Raw genomic sequence first — 18,728 nt, 5'->3', positions numbered from 1 at the left:
CGATCAACCATGCATTTGTTGTTGGTTGTCTACCTCAGTGTTCCAATTTATTGTTAACACTGGTTTGAGTATGTGTTTCTGAACTTGCAGCCAAAGCATCCTCACTGATGCTCAGAAAATGTCAGTTCACGATGATATTGACAATGATGTGAAAAATCAAAATGGTGGACTTTGCTATATTCCAGGATGGTGCCACTGGCCGTGATTAGATTTATGAATAAAAATACAGGTGTAAGACCTACAGTCTTCGCTCCACAGAGCTACCCTCTTTCTCCTAAGCCCCCATGACCTCCTTATGAGCCATTGAGAAGCAGGAAGGTAAGGAGAATGAGAGTGGACCCCACAGATATCTGGTGGCCAACACTGTCCTCTTCTTTTTTTTTCTCCTGCCGCACCCTGCCGCATGTGGGCTCTTCCCTGACCAGGGATTGAACCTGCACCTCTTGCAGTGGAAGTGCAGAGGAACCACTGGACCGCCAGAGAAGTCCTGTCCTTTCCCTTTTTGACCATCCCTCATTCCTTGGCTTCAGTCTGTCTCCTCTTTCGGCTTACCTGACACTTGCTTATTACATCACTTTTCTTCTCTCTCATACAACTTGTCCTCCCTCTCCTTCAATGGCTCCTTCCCTCCTCTACCCACAAAAGACAGGTCTTTCCAAAGAATGAACACTCCATTCTCCATTTCTTCCATTCAGCTGAGTTTAAGCCATTTACTCCTCCCATGTTGCAACTGCAACTGACACTTTCACCTAGATATTTCACTCTAATCAAAAGCAATATGTTCCAAGTCAGAACCACCAGTTCACATCTGTAAACCATCTTCTTTTTCTGGAAATGATACCATAATTTTATCAAGATGAAGACCTTGAGATCCTCTTTATTTTCTTTATGATTTTCACCTTGCTCCAAGTCCTAACAAGTCTTCTTGCATAATTTCTCTCACACATGCCCCTTTCTTCTGTTCTTATAGCCACTATCCTGGTTCAGGCTCTGACTTTATCACTCACCGAGCCACCAGGGAAGCCCGCTTGTTCTTTATGTATCTATTATGTGTGTGTCTTATATATCCCACACTTCCTTGTTCTGGGCACCAAAATGCAGAACTCAGACAGCATTAGGAAAAAAAAGAACTTTCCGATGTGACCAGAGGTACAAAATCATGTGGGAGACTAAAGAGAGAAAGCTCTTAGAAGCTCTTCATTCATTTTCATCCCCTTTAAAATAAACAACAAAATTCCCCCTTCATGCTGTATTTGTTTTTGCTGCTTCTTAAACCAAAATGCAATTTAAGAGACAGTTACTCCAGAGGAATGTTAAATACATGGCTTTCAAGCTGAATCCATTGCAGTCCTTACATTCCAACTCTGGGAAATCAGCAATAGAAATCTCTCTTTGAAACCTGCTGTGGATTTATTTCTCAGCACTTCCCTCAAAATCTCCAAACTGCATTCAGTTACACTAAGGTTAGGACATAAGTATGATTTACATAAGTATCTGTTACAATTTACGTAAGTATCTGTTAATAAGTAAATATTTCACTGAGATGAGAAGAGTAGTTAGAACTCAGACCTACTTAAAACAGCTCATTTCATCCAAGTAAAGTGTGACCTGGTGCTTTGAAAAATATGGCATCACACATTTATGAATGACACAGGATTTAAAATTCCTAGAGATGGAGCTCTGGTCCCCAGTCACTGCCTGCCCCAGCAAGGGGCTGGATTATAAGCCACAGGGATTGCAATCTCCATTTCTCAAGGAATTCAGTATAAGTTAGTATGACAAGGACAGATGAGCTACTCTTGGAAAGTCACAGCATTTTCTTCTGTCCCAACATTTTTATGTAGGCAAGACCCCCAACTTACGTTTTATCCCCAGATCACCTGGGATGATTATTAAATAGTACAGATCTGGGCTTCCTTGCTGGTTCAGTGGTAAAGAATCCACCTGCTAACGCAGGAGACATGGGTTCGATCCCCAGTCCAGGAAGACCCCACATGCTACAGGGCAACTAAGCCTGTGCACCGCAGCTACTGAAGCCCGAACGCTCTGGAGCCTGTGCTCTGCAACAAGAGGAGCCACCACAATGAGAAGCCCGTGCACTGCAGTTAGAGTGTAGCCCCTGCTCTCTGCAACTAGGGAAAAGTCCACACAGCAACAAACACCCAGCAGAGTCAAATAAATAAAGAAAACTTTTTTTTTTAAAGAAAAGTACAGATCCCCATGCTCAATTCAAGGTTTGAGAATCTGTATTTTGAATGAACACCCACATTTTGACTGACCCATCCCTCAATTCAAAGTGACTTGGCAGCAAGAAAGCTGGTTGTCATTTGTCTGTTTGTTGTGGTAACAGATCCTCTGGCTTTCTCTTAAAACTTCCTTCCAGGGTGCTGAAGACAGCCGGATGTGGGGCCAACACCCAGCTCCGTCCTCTGCTGCATCTCTGCCTCATCTCTTTTGCTCATCAATATTCACTTTTTCTCTTGTACCATTTCTTTACTGGGGAATGAAGCTCATCTGATGAATGTTGAAATGATAACCATCACTCATGAGAGCTTTTATCTGTGACTTGCAGTACCTTAATTTTTTTTTTTTTCCTTCCATGGACCCCTCTTCAGAAGAGTGTGGTAAGTCACTTTAGTCATGTCTGACTCTTTGCAACCCCATGGACTGTATGTAACCCGCCAGGCTTCTCTACCCATGGGATTTTCAAGGCAAGAATGCTGAAATGGGTTGCCATTTCCTCTTCCAGGGGATCCTCCCCACCCAGGGTTTGAACCGGCATCTCTTAGTTCTCCTGCATTGGCAGGCAGGTTCTTTACCACTAGCGCCACCTGGGAAGCCCCTTTCAGAACAGAGTAATGGTTTCAAGAACATAAAATAAAAAGGAAACCAATTGAAATACTGTTCTCAAACTGTGCTTTAAAATGTGAAATATAAAACATACATGTTCTTCTTTATTAATACATTAGAAAAAAAGATCTAGAGGCAGGTTTAGCCGTGTTCTTTTTTATTTATTTTTTCCTTTAATTTTTGGCTGTCCTGGGTTGTGGTTGCTTTGTGCGGGCTTTCTCTGGTTGTGGCGAGTGGAGGTTACACTTCCTTTGTTGCCTGGGTTTCTCGTTGCAGTGGCTTCTCTTACTGTGGAGCACAGGCTCTGGCGAGTGGGCCTCAGTAGCCCAGCTCACGGGCTCTCCAGCACAGGCTCAATAGTTTGGTGCACGGGCTCAGTTGCTCCACAGCATGTGGAATCTTCTCAGACCAGAGATTGAACTCTGTTCCCTTCATTGGCAGGCGAATGCTTATCCACTGTGCCATCAAGGAAGTCCTAATAGTATTCTTAATTTCAAAGTAGGTTGAGTATACACAGTGTTTTGAAATAGTCACAGCAACTGTAATATTATATGAAAATATCTATGATTTTTATCAGTGACCAAGTCTTAGGTAGTGCTAAGTTTTGTTCTCTATATTCAAAATTAAAATTTCAGTTAGACGAGAGTGAAAATAAAAATTCAATTTTCCCCTCCTCCAAGTTCTTGCACTCCCTGAATTCAAGGTCCTTGGAATGTGGGTTCAGGTTAAGAAATCTTGCCTTAATCAAATGACTTGGTTAATCATAGCAATTCTAGTCATTGCAGCTGGCCAGGGAAGGCTCTTCCTACACAGACAGGCTGTGTTGTGAATTTTTTAGCCATAAGTCTCTGACCATATTGCCTGGCAGTTAGGAAGCGATTGGAAATTCGGAGGAAGCTTCTCTACCTTGGGTGTGTTTCTGTGTTGCGTCCCCATCCAGCTCCATCTATTTCAATTATGCCCCAGGCCTTCCGGCTCCCATCCCATCCTCCTCTGGCATCTTCAGCCACGGGTCCAGGCTGCCTTTCCTCCTCGCTGTCAGGCTTAAATGCTTCATTTTGTGCCTGTTCCACTCCCTTCCCTTCGCCTTCTTCTCCTCTTCATTCATTGTGTCCTTTACAAAACCCGCACCCCGTCTGGGAGCTGACCTAGCTGTGTTCTCCAAGGTGTTAACGGGTGCTTACAAAACTCTCAAGGCCCTAGTTCCATGAGAGATACCAAAAAAATGCCATTTCTCTGGTCCCACCGATCAGCCAGGTTTGGGAATAATTTTTTTCACTCTGTGGTTTCCGGCATCAGTGATAAGCACGTGGGCAGGTCGTTTGACTGCAGCCTCACTAGACACCAAAGCACTGACCTGCCCCGCTTCTCTGAGTATCAGGCCCCCAACCCACACCCATATAAAAAGAGGCACTTCATATCCTGGAGAGAGAGAGAGAGGTTATTTTGCATGTTTTACAAAGGAGGAAATTTAAATAAGAGAGGCTCAATAAACATGTCTGAAATCAAACGAGTCGGTAGTGCATCCGAGATTTTAACTGTGGTTTCCCTGATGCCCATCAGAAGGTGGTCAAAAACGTGTGATTATAATAGCAATAATAAATAATGATAATCATTCTTATTATTACAGAATTGGTGGTTTTCCATTTTTGCTTTCCCTGGAAGCAGATTCTGAGACAAGGAATATCCATTGGAAAATGACGCATTAGGGAGTGTTCTCAGGAAAAATCACTAGGAGAGTTAGGAAGTGGGGCAGGAAAGAAAAGAGGACCAGGTAAGGAAGTGACACAAAGCAGAGGTGATTTGAAGAGGGGCTGGGTCACAGCTCAGCGTTGTTCCATCAGAGGAAAAAGGTGGGAACATTTGTATCCCCATGTCTGTCAGTCATTGATTAAGGGCTGCTCTTGGCGGTTGCGCAGGGGGTGGGGAATCACCAGGGAAAGTTGGTTCTCTTAAGAGCTACAGGTAAAGCAATGGCAGAGAAGGTCTGGCTGCTGGGGGGAAGCACCCCCAGAACCACACTGACAGCATCTGCCAGGGTGATCTTGAAAATGAAGAAGCCTTTTAAAGCAAACAGGGTAGAGTTCGGATGTTCCTATGTCTTGTTTCCATATGGATACCTCAGCTTCCGCTCGGAACCGTGTGCAACCTTAGAGACAACACTGAAGATGCTAAGTAAACATTTGTGGGCTGACTGAAATCATTTTATTATTTCAGCGCCTTAGGAATCTAGGTCGTGGCTAGCCTCCAAGCTCCCTTCCTGCTGGGTCTCTAGCAGCAAGACTTCCTCTCCTTCTCCATGTTTCTGTTATTCTTCTGGGCGGGGGGAGGTAGATTGCTCTTGTATATATGATTCAGCTTTTCAGAGGAACTCCTGACAGTCATGTGGGATGTGTTTAATTTTGTACAGTTTAACTATATATTAGTAACAGGGCTTACTGGATGATTCTGCTTTTCCAACAACACTGGAAAGGAAAAAATCATTCAAGATTTTTTTTTTAACTAGGAGACTGCAAAAGAAGGAAACATAAACGTCTATTCTCTTTGTAAGTATTCATCTTAAGTAATAGAGAAGAATGGCTTTTTTCCAAAAATGTATGAATAAATGACTTTTTTCAGTCTTAGATGAAATGGATGCTGTTAGGCCTATTCTCTAGCTTTTTGGGGTTCTTCAATTAGTTTGCAGATGGAATATTAAAACAGATTTACTATAGGGAAATGAAGAACAACGGGGCAACTAATATTTGCTTCGTACACTACAATTTAAAATATTAGAAACACTGAAAATTCTTGTTAACTAAACTTAACAAAAAATAGTTTGGACAGTTCTCGTGTTCTTGGTATGTTATTTTTCATATGGAGAGAGTGTCTTGTCTATGCCTCTATGGAGAATTGCGTATCTTACTAAGTCTGGATCAGTTTCCAATATATGATCCTTTATGCTTTCGATACTGTGAAAATTTTCCAAGAGTTGCTTCAACATGAGATTTTTGGAGGTCCACCTCCTCTGTGACATCTTCGTCTTTATCTACAACCACTTTCTCAGTTACGTCACTAGCTCTGTCCTCACTGAGTTCCTCTGCTGCCCATCTAAGGTCTTCCAAATGGCAGTGTGTCCAAGTTCCCACAGTCAACTGCTTTCTCTACACCTTCATTCCATTCAAATTTCACTTGCAGTTTGTTACCCCTTTTTGGATTTTTTGGCTGCAATTTCATCTTTGTTGCCCAATTCCTCTTTCTAGTGTTCATTCTTATAAACTGTCACATGGATTTATTCACAAAGAAACAGGAAACACAACTAGATGCTTGGCTATGTTGTGTGAGCTGAACAAAGATATGCTGTGACCAGTCACCGACCAACTTTGAAAGAAGTGATGTGATTGATTACCGATCATGACTCACATCATCAATTTACATAGTGACTCGTAAACCAAAGAGCTAACAGGGAGCTTTGTACCCTATGCAGTTATGTGCAATTAATACACTGTTATGGGTTCCCCTGGTGGCTCAGACAGAAAAGAATCTGCCTGCAATGCAAGAGACCTGGGTTCGATCCCTAAGTCAGGAAGATCCCCTGGAGGAGGGAACGGCAATCCGCTTGAGTATTCTGGCCTGGAGAATCTCATGGACAGAGGAGCCTGGCATGCTACAGTCCATGAGGCCACAAAGAGTCGGACACGTCTGAATTGACTTAGCACCACACACATAATACATTGTAATAAGAAATTTGAACCACATTGTTAGGGGACTGACATGATATAACCAAGTCATGATAAGGAAGTTTGTGTATATTGGAACTGTGCAAAGCCAGAACTAACTGTTCTTCCAACTCTTACCATGACTGACCTAGCTGCTACTATCCAATGTCCAATTTGCCTGCAACAGAGACTGACACCAGCCCCTGATGTGACATTGTTCCTCATGGAGACCAACTGGCCCTGAACGGCAAGTTTGCCACATTAGGCCCCTTCCATTTTGGAAAGGTGGGCAGTTTGCTCCCATATGTTTGGGTACAAGCTCTCCTTTCCTTCCTGCAGAGTCTCACCCAGCACCACTGTCTGAGGACTTACAGTGTATGACTCACCAGCACCAGATCCCATATAGTATGGGGTCAGACCAGGAGATTGACTCAACAGGAAAGCAGGTGTGGAAAGGGGCCATGACTGGATTCCATGGATCATACTACCCAGAAACTGCCAGGCTGATGGTCCTGGAACAGCCTGCTGAAGACAGGGCTTAAGGGTCAACTCTGAGAGTTTTCTCTGTGAGGATGTGGCATCCAGAGAAAAATATGTGTACCTTGAACCGAAGTCTTCAGATGGCTATGTGACCCCAATAGGAAAAATAAATAAGTCCAGATGACCTCACTTACTATCATTCTCAATGACTGCTTCTGGGGGACTTTGTGTTTCCCGTCCCCACAGCCCTAAACTTTGCAGGGTTAGAAGCCCTTGGCCCCAAAGACCACTTGCTTGTTCTAGGGGACCCAGCAGGAGTGCACTGAATCATAAGCTTCAGATGCTGCCCAGGCAATTTGGGTTTCTTGTGTCCAGGTACTATCAGGCAAGAAGACACCATTTTGGAAGAGATAATTGACCCTGGTCATCAGGAGCGGGTAAGGCTATTATTAGGCTTCCCTCATAGCTCAATCGGTAAAGAATCTGCCTGCAATGCAGGAGACCCAGGTTGGATTCCTGGGTCGGGAAGATCCCCTGGAGAAGGAAACGGTAACCCACTCCAGTATTCTTGCCTGGAGAATCCCATGGACAAAGGAGCATAGCAGGCTACTATTACACAATGGACAGGAGAAATAGATGTAGAACTCAGATGACCTCCTTGAATATATCTTAGCATTCCGTTGCCTAATCACGACTGTAAATGGACAGGTACAAGAGCCTGGCCTGAGAAGGGATTGGTGAGCAGGGCTCAGGCCCCTCAATGACGAGAGTTTGGGTCAAGCTACTGGGTAAGACTCCAAGGCCAGAAGAGGTGGTGACCAAGGGAAAGGAAGATCGAGAATAGATAGTGAAGGAAGGAAGGTATGTGAGTCAGTTGTAGCTGGAGACCCACACCAGAGATGGGGGGCAGAATTTATCCCTCAAAAATACGCCTTAACAAGAGAGGCCAATATTGAGAAAATACCCTTGAAGAATGAATCCCATAGCACAAGGAGTGGACTACAGTAGACACGACGATGCATAACCCAGGACCTCCCTTCGAGAAAGGCTGGACACGTTACCTTACTGCAGGGAGAGGTGTCAGTGAACAGCTTCTAGTTGTCAGGGTTGCCACAGCTGCAGAGAGACACCTTGCCTGAGTTCACACGTTTCTCTAGTGACCTAGTAAGGCAGGCAAATAAAAACCCAGCCCTGACACTCTGTCGCAGGTCACTAATGAGCCATATGCACGTCCAGGCTCTTGATGTAGTTGAAGGCTTTGTGGCGCTACATCACAATTCAACTCCTTCTGCCCAGTCCTGCTTCTCTGCTTATATTTCAAACCCTGGTAAACATCTTATACCCCATATTCCATCTCACTGTCAATTTCCGGAGAACTTGACCTCCAACAATATGTGTTCATATCTGGAGACCTTGTTGACTTAAAAGTATTGTGTGATCTTCATGTTTCAATTTTGTTTTCTTTATTTTTGGCCACACATTAGGGTTGGAAGGATTTTAGTTCCCCAACAAGGAATCGAACCCGGCCTCCAGCAATGAGAGCACAGAGTTGTAACCACCAGGGAATTTCCTCAATTTTATTTTAGAAGTAATTTAACATTTTTCATTCTCTGATGGTAAAGATATTATCATTGGAAAAAAGCTGATAGTCCTCTAAATATAAGATCTCCAGTAACCCACATTGCAAAGACCAGTGTATTAAGTTGTGAAAGATAATGCTGTATATTTGTGCAATGTGAGCAATTCACACAACACTTTTATCTTTATGAGGTTGCGTGCATGCATTGCAATGAGTGCATGCAGTCCCTTAGTCACTCAGTGTGTCCTACTCTCTGTGACGCCATGGGCTGCAGCCTCCCAGGCTCCTCTCTCCATGAAAATTTTCAGGCAACAATACTGGAGTGGGTTCACATGCCCTTCTGCATGCGATCTTCCCAATCCAGGAATCAAACCCATGTCTCCTGCATCTCCTGCATTGGCAGGCAGATCTTTACCACGTGCCACCTGGGAAATGCCATTCATGAAGTTACCTGTTCCAAACAGCTGTTCCATGCACTAGGCAGATATTTGAATTCCCTCTTTAGGGAAAAAAAAGTTAAGATGTACTGCAAAATGTCTAGGCATAAATCTCAGAGGAAATTTCCCACTTGTGCTCAAGAAGAAAACACAAAGATGTAAATAAAAGAATTTTAATAGTGAAAAATTGAAATAGCAAAAGTTGGAACTAAATGTCCCTCAGAAGAGGATAAATAAACTGTGGTATAATAATAGTTACAATACCGTACAGTTAATTAAAACAGATGAAATATATAATTTATAAAATATACCAGATCTCAATACAAATCTTCAACCATAATATCAAATCATTGAATAGAAAGTTTCAGAATATATATACTATGATATCACTTAGGTAAATTTTAAAATATTGAAATATAATTGATATACAATATTGTGTTAATTTCAGGTATATAACATAATGATCTGATATTTGCATATATTATGAACTGATCACCATAAGTCTAGTAATTATCTGTTCCCATGCAAAGTTATTACAAGATTATTGACCATATTCCTTATGCTGTATATTACATCCCTGTGACTTAACTTATTACATAGCTGAAGGTGTTCTTTTTTAGCTGAAGGTTTATACTTTAATCTCTTTCACCAATTTCACTCACCCTCTGAACCCCTTCCTTTCTAGCAATCACTCTTTTGTCCTCTGTATCTGTGAGTCTATTTTAGCTTTGGGGTTTTTTTGTTTGTTTTGCTTTTTTAGATTCCACATATAAGTGAGCTCATGCAGTATTTGTCTTTCTCTGTCTGATTTATTTCACTAAGTATAATATTCTCTAGATCCATCCATTTTGTTGCAAATGGCAAGACTAATTTCTTATGACTAATATTCCATATATGTATGATGTGGTGGTTTAGTTGCTAAGTTCTGTCCAACTCTTGCGACCCCATGGACTGTAGCCCGCAAGGCTCCTCTGCCCCTAGAATTTTCCAGGCAAGAATACTGGAGTGGGTTGCCATTTTCTTCTCCAGGGGATTTTCCCGACCTAGGGATTGAATCCAGGACTCCTGCCGTGCAGGCAGATTCTTTACCGACTGAGCTGCCAGGGAAGCCACCATGTATGAGATATACATACATATATATATCTCACATCTTATTTATTCATTCATATATCATGTATCTATAGACTCTTAGGTTGCTTCTGTATCTTGGCTATAGTAAATATTGCTGTGACAAAAATTGGAGTGCATATAACTTTTTGATATTAGTGTTTGTGTTTTCTTCAAGTAAGTACCCAGAAGTGAAATGGCTGGATTGAATGGTAATTCTGCCATACAATTAATACATAAATTAATACAAATTATGTTTTTGAGGGACTGCCATCCTGTTTTCCATAGTAACTGCACCAATTTACCTTCCCTCCAACAGTGCACAAGAACTCCCTTTTCTCTATGTCCTCGACAGTGTTTGTTATTTGTTGTCTTTTTTTTGTTCTCTTGGCTGCCCTGGGTCTTCCTTGCTGCACATGGGCTTTCTCCAGTGGCGGCGAGTGGGGGCTACTCTTCCTTGTGGGGCTGGGGCTTCTCATCGTGGCGGCTTCTCTTGTTGTGGAGCGTGGGCTCTAGGTGCATAGGCTTCCGTCGTTGGGGCACATAGGCTCAGTAGTTGTGGCTCATGGACTCTAGAGCGCAGGCTCAGTAGTTGTGGTACGTGGGCTTAGTTGCAAGGCATGTGGGATCTTCCCAGGCCAGGGATAGAAACCATGTCTCCTGCATTGGCAGGTGGATTTTGATCCACTGCACCACCAGGGAAGTCTTTATATGTTCTCTTTGTGATGATAGCCATTCAGACAGGTGTAAGGTGATACCTCTTCATGATTCTGATTTGCGTTTCCCCAGTGATTAGTGACGCTGAACATCCTTTCGTGTGTCTGTGGCTGTCTACATGTCTTCATGGGGAAAATATCTATTCAGGCCCTCTGCTCATTTTTTAAACTGTTTTTGTTTTGTTGATGTTGACTTTTATGAGACTTTTGTAAATTTTGGATATTAGTATCTTATCAGATCTATCATTTGCAAATATCTTCTTCCATTCAGTAGGCTGCCTTTTCATTTTTTTGATAGTTTCCTCCACCGTGCAAAAGCTTTTTAGTTTGATGTAGTCCCATTTGTTTAGTTTTGCTTTTGTTTCCTTTGCCTGAGGAAACAGATCCAAATACATATACATAGTGCCAAGATAAATGTCAAGGACTATACCACCTATGTTTACTTTTAGGAATGTTATTGTTTCAAGTGTTCCATTTAAAGTTTTAATTCATCCTGAGCTTATTTTTGTATGTGGTGTGAGAAAGTAGTCCAGTTTGACTCTTTTGCATGTAGCCATCCAGTTTTCCAACACCGTTTATTGAAAAGACTATCTTTTCCCCATTGTTTATTCTTGTCTCCTTTGTCATAGATTAATTGACCATACAAGTGTGGCTCTGTTTCTGGGCTTTCTGTGCTGTTCATTGATCTGTGCCTCTTTTGTGGCAATATCATATTGTTTTGATTACTGTAGCTTTGTAATATAACTTTATCAGGGAGTATTATGCCTTCAGCTTTATTCCTTCTCAAGCTTGTTTTTGACTATTTGGGGTGCTTTGTGTTCCCATAAAAATGTTAGACCTATTTGTTCTAGTTCTATAAAAATTGCCATTGGTATTTTGATAGGAATTGCATTGAATCTATAGATTGCCTTGGATAGTATAGTCATCATAACAATATTAATTCTCTCAGTCCATAAGCGTGTATATATTTCTATCCGTTTGTGTCATCTTCAATTTCTTTCATCAGTGTCTTGTAGTTTTCCTAGTATAGGTCATTTACCTCATTGATGAAATTTATTCCTAGGTATTTCATTCTTCTTGATGCAGCCATAAATAGAATTATTTTCTTAATATCTCTTTCTGATAGTTTGCTTTTAGTGAATAGAAGTGCAACCGATTTCTGTACATTAATTTTATGTCTCATAAATTTTTAAATAATATAAAAACAATACTATATATTAATCCTTATATAGAACTTTCAAAGTATTTTTAAATAGGGTGATTAGATACACACTATATTCCCTGAAGGGATTCAGGTGATAGTGAGTAAAGGCAGGGAAGATCCCCTGCTTTGTAGGAAATTTTCTTGGATTTAAGACATTTTCAGCCTTTATTGGTAGCTGGCAAAGAAAGATCCCATTGACTCATGGTCAGTAAATATGTGCAGCCTGATTTTTCTTAGCTTCCAGCTCTTTGCAGAGACATAGGATCCTCATTTCCCTTTCTCCAAGGCTTACCCACTTCTTCCATGCTCAGATTTCTGATTTTGGAATACAACAGGCACACTGAGAAAGTCTGCGGGAATGGACTGCCCCTCACAGCCCGCCCTCCTGGCCCCACTGCGCCTCCCCAGCCTCATCACAGTGAGGTTAGCCCTGGGGTTAAGCCCAGTGGCAGTGAGCCTTGGGACTCAGCCTGCTTCTTGGTACCTGGGGCGGGTTTAGGGATGCTCTGTCTGCCACCCCTGGATTGTAGGAAGAGAACAGCTTGGTGGAGACCCACTGAATTTTTTCTTATGGAACGGAGTTTAATCAGAAAGGGACGTCCACTGGACACCAACCCAATGAGCGAAGCTCGCACATGTCTGTGGCTCTCCAGGGCATCTAACGCCTGGGTTACTGCTGATATTCCCTCTACCCTGTTCAGTGTGGGCAGGGCATCGACCTCAGGGAGGAGCAAGAAGGTGCAAGAACCTCATCTTTTCCAGTCTGGGAAGGAAAGGAAAGACGGTCTCAGTGCTTCCTTGGGCATAAACTGCTGAGGGATGCAGCATTGTGGGGGTAGCCGGAATCCACCCCCAACTCCCCAAGATTTGTCTCGATCTGATTTATCATTCCCAAATTTCACTTAACTATATATTTCTTGTAATTTTATTTATTTTTTCACCTCTATTTTAACTAGAGTCATTTTGAGTTGCTTCTCTTTTCTCACTTGGTTGAAATTATCAAGGCGTCTGAGATTATCCCAGTTTGTTAGAGTTTGCAGCCCAGGGAATAAAGAGAACAAAGAAATATTATGTCAAAATATTTTACACATTGAATTCTTTAAGTAATAATTTGAAGATTTTGAGACACATGTATTCTTTACACCAACTGCAACTGGAGGGATCACAGAGAGCAGAGAAGATTGTTCCATTATGAGAATAAAGGTCAACTCTAGAAGACTGGGACATTTGAGAATTAAGTGAGATAGGGCTTGCAAAGCCCTTGGTACATGACCTTGCTCACGGCAGGTGCTTAATAAACTCAGTTGCCATTCTTTTTTGTGTGGCCCATATTTACTCTTCAGTGCAGTTTAGAAAGATTCCTGCTCTCTTTAAAATAGTCCTTCTCACAGGTTGCTGTTATTCAGTTGCTAAGTTGTGCCCCACTTTTTGCAGCCCCATGGACTGCAGCATGCCAGGCTTCTCTTCCTTCACTCTCTCCCTGAGTTTACTCAAACTCATGTCCCTTGAGTTGGTGATGCCATCTAACCATCTCATCCTCTGTCACTCTCTTTTCCTCCTGCCCTCAGTCTTTCTCAGCATCAGTGTCTTTTCCATTGAGTCAGCTTTTTGCATCAGGTGGCCAAAGTATTAGAGCTTGTGCAAATAAATTACCTGGGGATTTTGTTAAATTGAAAATTCAGACCCAGTGGATCTGGGGACAGGCCTGAGAGTCCAAGCTTCCAACCAGCTCCCAGGTGTTACTGACACCACTGGAATGAGATCCAGGCTCAGGGTAACAAGATCCTATTTCATGGCTTGAAATGACCATTCCTACTCATTTCTACCCCTGCAGTTGTATGTTGCTTTATCCCATGAGCCTTCACCTGTTCATCCCCAATCACCTATCCAAATCCTGTATAAATTTCAAAGTGTTAAGTCCCATTTTTAAATTAAAACTTCTTCCCAAATCTTTGCAGCTCTAAATGATTAATGTCATCTCTAATACTCTGAATCACATTTAGTCAAATTCTTTTTATTAACACTGGTGAGAGATTAGTTAGATAACCTAAAAAGTTGGTTAAAGTGGGGATATCATAATTTAAATATACCTACTTTAAATGTTTAATAAAAACCTTCAAAGACACATTTGTTGACTAATTTTTTGATGTGAACCCTAGTCCTTTTGTTCAAGTAGGTCTCCTTTGAGACATGTTCTGCTTCTTTCTTACATAAACCATCCCTTTTCATGTTGCTTAATATATTTTTTCTCACTTTCACAGATTTCCTGGCCGCACCTAATTTGACCACATTTTTCAAATGACTCACTTTAATGTGTCTTCCACAGACACTATAACTGTTTTTTTCATGCTCAGATTTCATTGGCTTCATAATTTTTTCACTGAATTAGGCAGTTAGAAGAACAAGCACAAAAACTGGTCTGGAAACAAACACAATCAACTGTTGCTAAGTGTACAGTTCACCTGTGGGGACTGCCCTGGTAGCCCCGGGGATACAAATCCACCTGCAGATGCAGGGAACATGGGTTTGATTCCTGATCCGGCAAGATCCCACATGCTGCAGAGCAACTAAGCCTGAGGGCGCCGCAACTACTGAGCCCGAGCTCTAGAGCCCACGCTCTGCAACAAGAGAAGCCACCAAACCCGAGCACTGAAACAAAGAGTAGCCCTGGTTTGCTACAACTAGAGAAAGCAACAAAGCAACACAGACCCAGCGCAGCCAAAAAATCTTCAAAAAAAAAAAAGAAAAATCACTTGTGGGAGAAGTTGGGGGATGGAGCCTGTGGGGCAGAATAATGGCTCCCCCAAAATGTTTATGTCCTAGTCCAGGAACTTGTGAGTGTCCATGTATATGGCTAAAGGGATTTTGCAGGTGTGATTAAGTTAAGGATTTTTAGATGAGGGATTATCCTGGATTATCTGGATGGGCTCAACATAATCACAAAGGTCCTTACAAGAGAGTCAGAGTCAGTAGTACATGTGACTACAGAAGAGTTCAGAGTGACATGTGGAAGAGGCCATGAACTAAGGAATACAGACAGTTTCTAGAAGCTGAAAAAGGCAGAGGACTGATGCTCCCTCCAGAACCTCCAGAAGCAACCAGCCTGGCCAATACCTTGACCTTATCCCGGTGAGACTGATTTTGGATTTCTGACATCCAGAGCTATAAGGTAATAAACATGTGTTGTTTTAACCCATTATGTTTGAGGTAATTTATGGCATGGGCTTCCCTGGTGGCTCAGTGGTAAAGAATCTGCCTACCAATGCAAGAGATGCAGATTCAATCCCTGGGTGGAGAAGATCCCTAGAGAAGGAAATGGCAATCCATTACAGTATTCTTGCCTGGGAAATCCCATGGACAGAGGAGCCTGGCAGGCTACAGTCCATGGGGTTGCAAAGAGTCGGACACAACTTAGCGACTAAAAAACAACAATTTATTGCATAGGCTGTAGGGGACTAATGCAGGACTCCAGTGTACTGCTCTGGAGAGGCACTCAGGCTGCTAGGGGCAGAGCAGTACTGGTTTGTGTTGGTCTGTCTGGCAAGTGCAATAAGTAAAGAGTAATCAAAAGCACTTCTACTGATATGAAAAGATACTCAATAACAATAATTATTAGAAAAATGCAAATCAAAGCTGCAGTGAGATATCACCTTACACTGGCCAGAATGGAATCATTGAAAAGTCTACAAATAACAAATGCTAGAGATACGTGGAGAAAAGGGAACCCTTCCATACTGTTGGTGGGAATGGATGTTGGTGCAGCCACTGTGGAAAACAGCCAGTATGGAAGTTCCTCAAGAAAACTAAAAATAGAGTTGTCATATGGTCTAGCAATCCCACTTCTGGACAAAACTATAATTAAAAAAGAAACATGCACTTTATGTTCATAGCAGGACTATTTACAATATCAAAGACATGGAAACAACCTAAATGTCCATCAACAAATGAGCAGATAAAGATGTTGGTGCCCACAATGGAATAGTACTCAGTCACAAAAAAGGATAAAATGATGCCATTTGCAGGAACCTGGATGAACCTAGGGATTATCATACTAAGAGAAGTAAGTCAGAAAGAGAAAGATAAATACCATATGATGTCACTTATGTGTGGAGTCTAAAATATGACAGAAATGAACTTCTCTGTGAAAGAGAAACAGACTCACAGACGTGTGCCACAGACTCGTGGTTGCCAAGGGGGAGGGGGTTGGGGGAGGGATGGACTGGGAATTTGGAGTTAGCAGATGCAAACTAGTATATATAGAATGGATAAATAGCAAGGTCCTGGCACAGGGAACTAGATTCAATATTCTGAACTCAATAATGGAAAAGAATATTTAAAAGAATGTATATATATATATGTATGTGTGTGTGTGTGTATATATAACTGAATCACTTATATATATGTATGTGTGTGTGTATATATAACTGAATCACTTATATATATGTGTGTGTGTGTGTGTGTATATATAACTGAATCACTTATATATATGTGTGTGTGTGTGTGTATATATAACTGAATCACTTATATATATGTGTGTGTGTGTGTGTGTGTATATAACTGAATCACTTTGCTGTACCATAGAAATTAACACAGCTTTTTAAATCAACTAAAATTTTTTGGAAGAGTACTTCTACTGTAATTAATTTAGAATTGTATTTGCTCACTAAATCTTTCATATGCCTTACCAGATGGACGGTGAGTTTTTTGAGGGCATCAACATGTTGTCTTGCTAGCTTTGCATCTTGAGAGATAGCATTTTAAATCTGCAAATAATGATTTTAGTTATTTATAATTTCAAAATTGTCAGGGTGGAGTTTCTGTGGCTTAATCTTTAGACTAGTGTAATTAAGTTGGTTTTTTTTTCTATCAAAAAAGATGTATTCTCTCCCCCTACCATGCAGGAGATACAAGCTCGATCCCTGATGCTGGAAGATCCCCATGCAGCAGAGCAACTAAGCCCAGGCACCACAGCTATTGAGCCTGTGCTCTAGAGTCCTCGAGCTGCAACTACTGAAGCCTGCATGCCTAGAGCCTGTGCTCCAAAACAAGAGAAGCCACTGCCATGAGAAGCCTTCCCACCACAACTAGAGAGTGGCCCCCACTCGACCATGGCTAGAGAAAAACCCTTGTAACAACAAAAACCCAGCACAACCAGAAATAAATAAATATTTTTTTTTAAAGAAAGTTATAATCTCTACTGTACTAAAAACCTGTAATCAAGAAGACAGGAGATGAATGAAATAGCAAAAGCTTTAGAGTCTTAGACTGTTTCCTTCTACAGCCAACACTGTGGCCTTGGACCTGTTGCGAAACCTCCCTTACCTTCAGTTCAGTTCAGTTGCTCAGTAGTGTCGACTCTTTGTGACCCCATGAATCGCAGCACGCCAGGCCTCCCTGTCCATCACCAACTCCCGGAGTTTACTCAAACTCATGTCCATCGAGTCCGTGATACCATCCAGCCATCTCATCTTCTGTCGTCCCCTTCTCCTCCTGCCCCCAATCCCTCCCAGCATCAGGGTCTTTTCCAATGAGTCAACTCTTCACATGAGGTGGTCAAAGTATTGGAGTTTCAGCTTTAGCATCAGTCCTTCCAATGAACACCCAGGACCAATCTCCTTTAGAATGGACTGGTTGGATCTCCTTGCAGTCCAAGGGACTCTCAAGAGTTTTCTCCAATACCACAGTTCAAAAGCATCAATTCTTTGGCACTCAGCTTTCTTCACAGTCCAACTCTCACATACATACATGACTACTGGAAAAACCATAGCCTTGACTAGATGGACCTTTGCTGGCAAAGTAATGTCTCTGCTTTTGAATATGCTATCTAGGTTGGTCATAACTTTCCTTCCAAGGAGTAAGCATCTTTTAATTTCACGGCTGCAGTCACCATCTGCAGTCATTTTGGAGCCCCCAAAAATAAAGTCTGACACTGTTTCCACTGTTTCCCCTTCTATTTCCCATGAAGTGATGGGACTGGATGCCATGATCTTCGTTTTCTGAATGTTGAGCTTTAAGCCAACTTTTTCACTCTCCTCTTTCAATTTCATCAAGAGGATTTTTAGTTCCTCCTCACTTTCTGCCATAAGGGTGGTGTCATCTGCATATCTGAGGTTATTGATATTTCTCCCAGCAATCTTGATTCCAGCTTGTGCTTCTTCCAACCCAGCGTTTCTCATGATGTACTCTGCATAGAAGTTAAATAAGCAGGGTGACAATATACAGCCTTGACGTACTCCTTTTCCTATTCGGAACCAGTCTATTCTTTCATGTCCAGTTTTAACTGTTGCTTCCTGACCTGCATACAGGTTTCTCAAGAGGCAGGTCAGGTGGTCTGGTAGTCCCATCTCTTGAAGAATTTTCCACAGTTTATTGTGATCCACACAGTCAAAGGCTTTGGCAGAGTCAATAAAGCAGAAATAGATGTTTTTCTGGAACTCTCTTGCTTTTTCTTGCTGATCCAGCAAATTTGATCTCTGGTTCCTCTGCCTTTTCTAAAACCAGCTTGAACATCTGGAAGTTCACGGTTCACATATTGCTGAAGCCTGGCTTGGAGAATTTTGAGCATTACTTTACTAGCATGTGAGATGAGTGCAATTGTGCGGTAGTTTGAGCATTCTTTGGCATTGCCTTTCTTTGGAATTGGAATGAAAACTGACC

General features: G+C 41.9%; 1 long non-coding RNA gene across 3 annotated transcripts in view; it reads left to right on the top strand.

Annotated features, from left to right (window-relative positions):
* LOC147359164 (uncharacterized) overlaps positions 1–17,255 on the top strand; it is a 31,729-nt gene extending 14,474 nt beyond the window's left edge. The window contains exons 1-3 of one of the 3 annotated variants that reach the window (XR_015140178.1): positions 2,431–2,624; positions 14,333–15,240; positions 16,973–17,255. This is a non-coding gene — a long non-coding RNA (uncharacterized LOC147359164). Of the gene's footprint in view, positions 1–2,430; positions 2,625–14,332; positions 15,241–16,972 lie in introns of those variants that run through there. The other 2 variants (XR_015140176.1, XR_015140177.1) reach the window with 2 other exon arrangements.
* Positions 17,256–18,728: the final 1,473 nt, after the last annotated feature.

Source organism: Bos grunniens, chromosome 14 (genome assembly GCF_055505025.1).
Source record: "Bos grunniens cultivar Pamir isolate PY7600 chromosome 14, Bosgru_T2T1.0, whole genome shotgun sequence".
Lineage (NCBI taxonomy): Eukaryota > Metazoa > Chordata > Mammalia > Artiodactyla > Bovidae > Bos > Bos grunniens.
The sequence above is the reverse complement of the archived record's forward strand: the minus strand, read 5'-3'. Positions and strand labels throughout refer to the sequence as shown.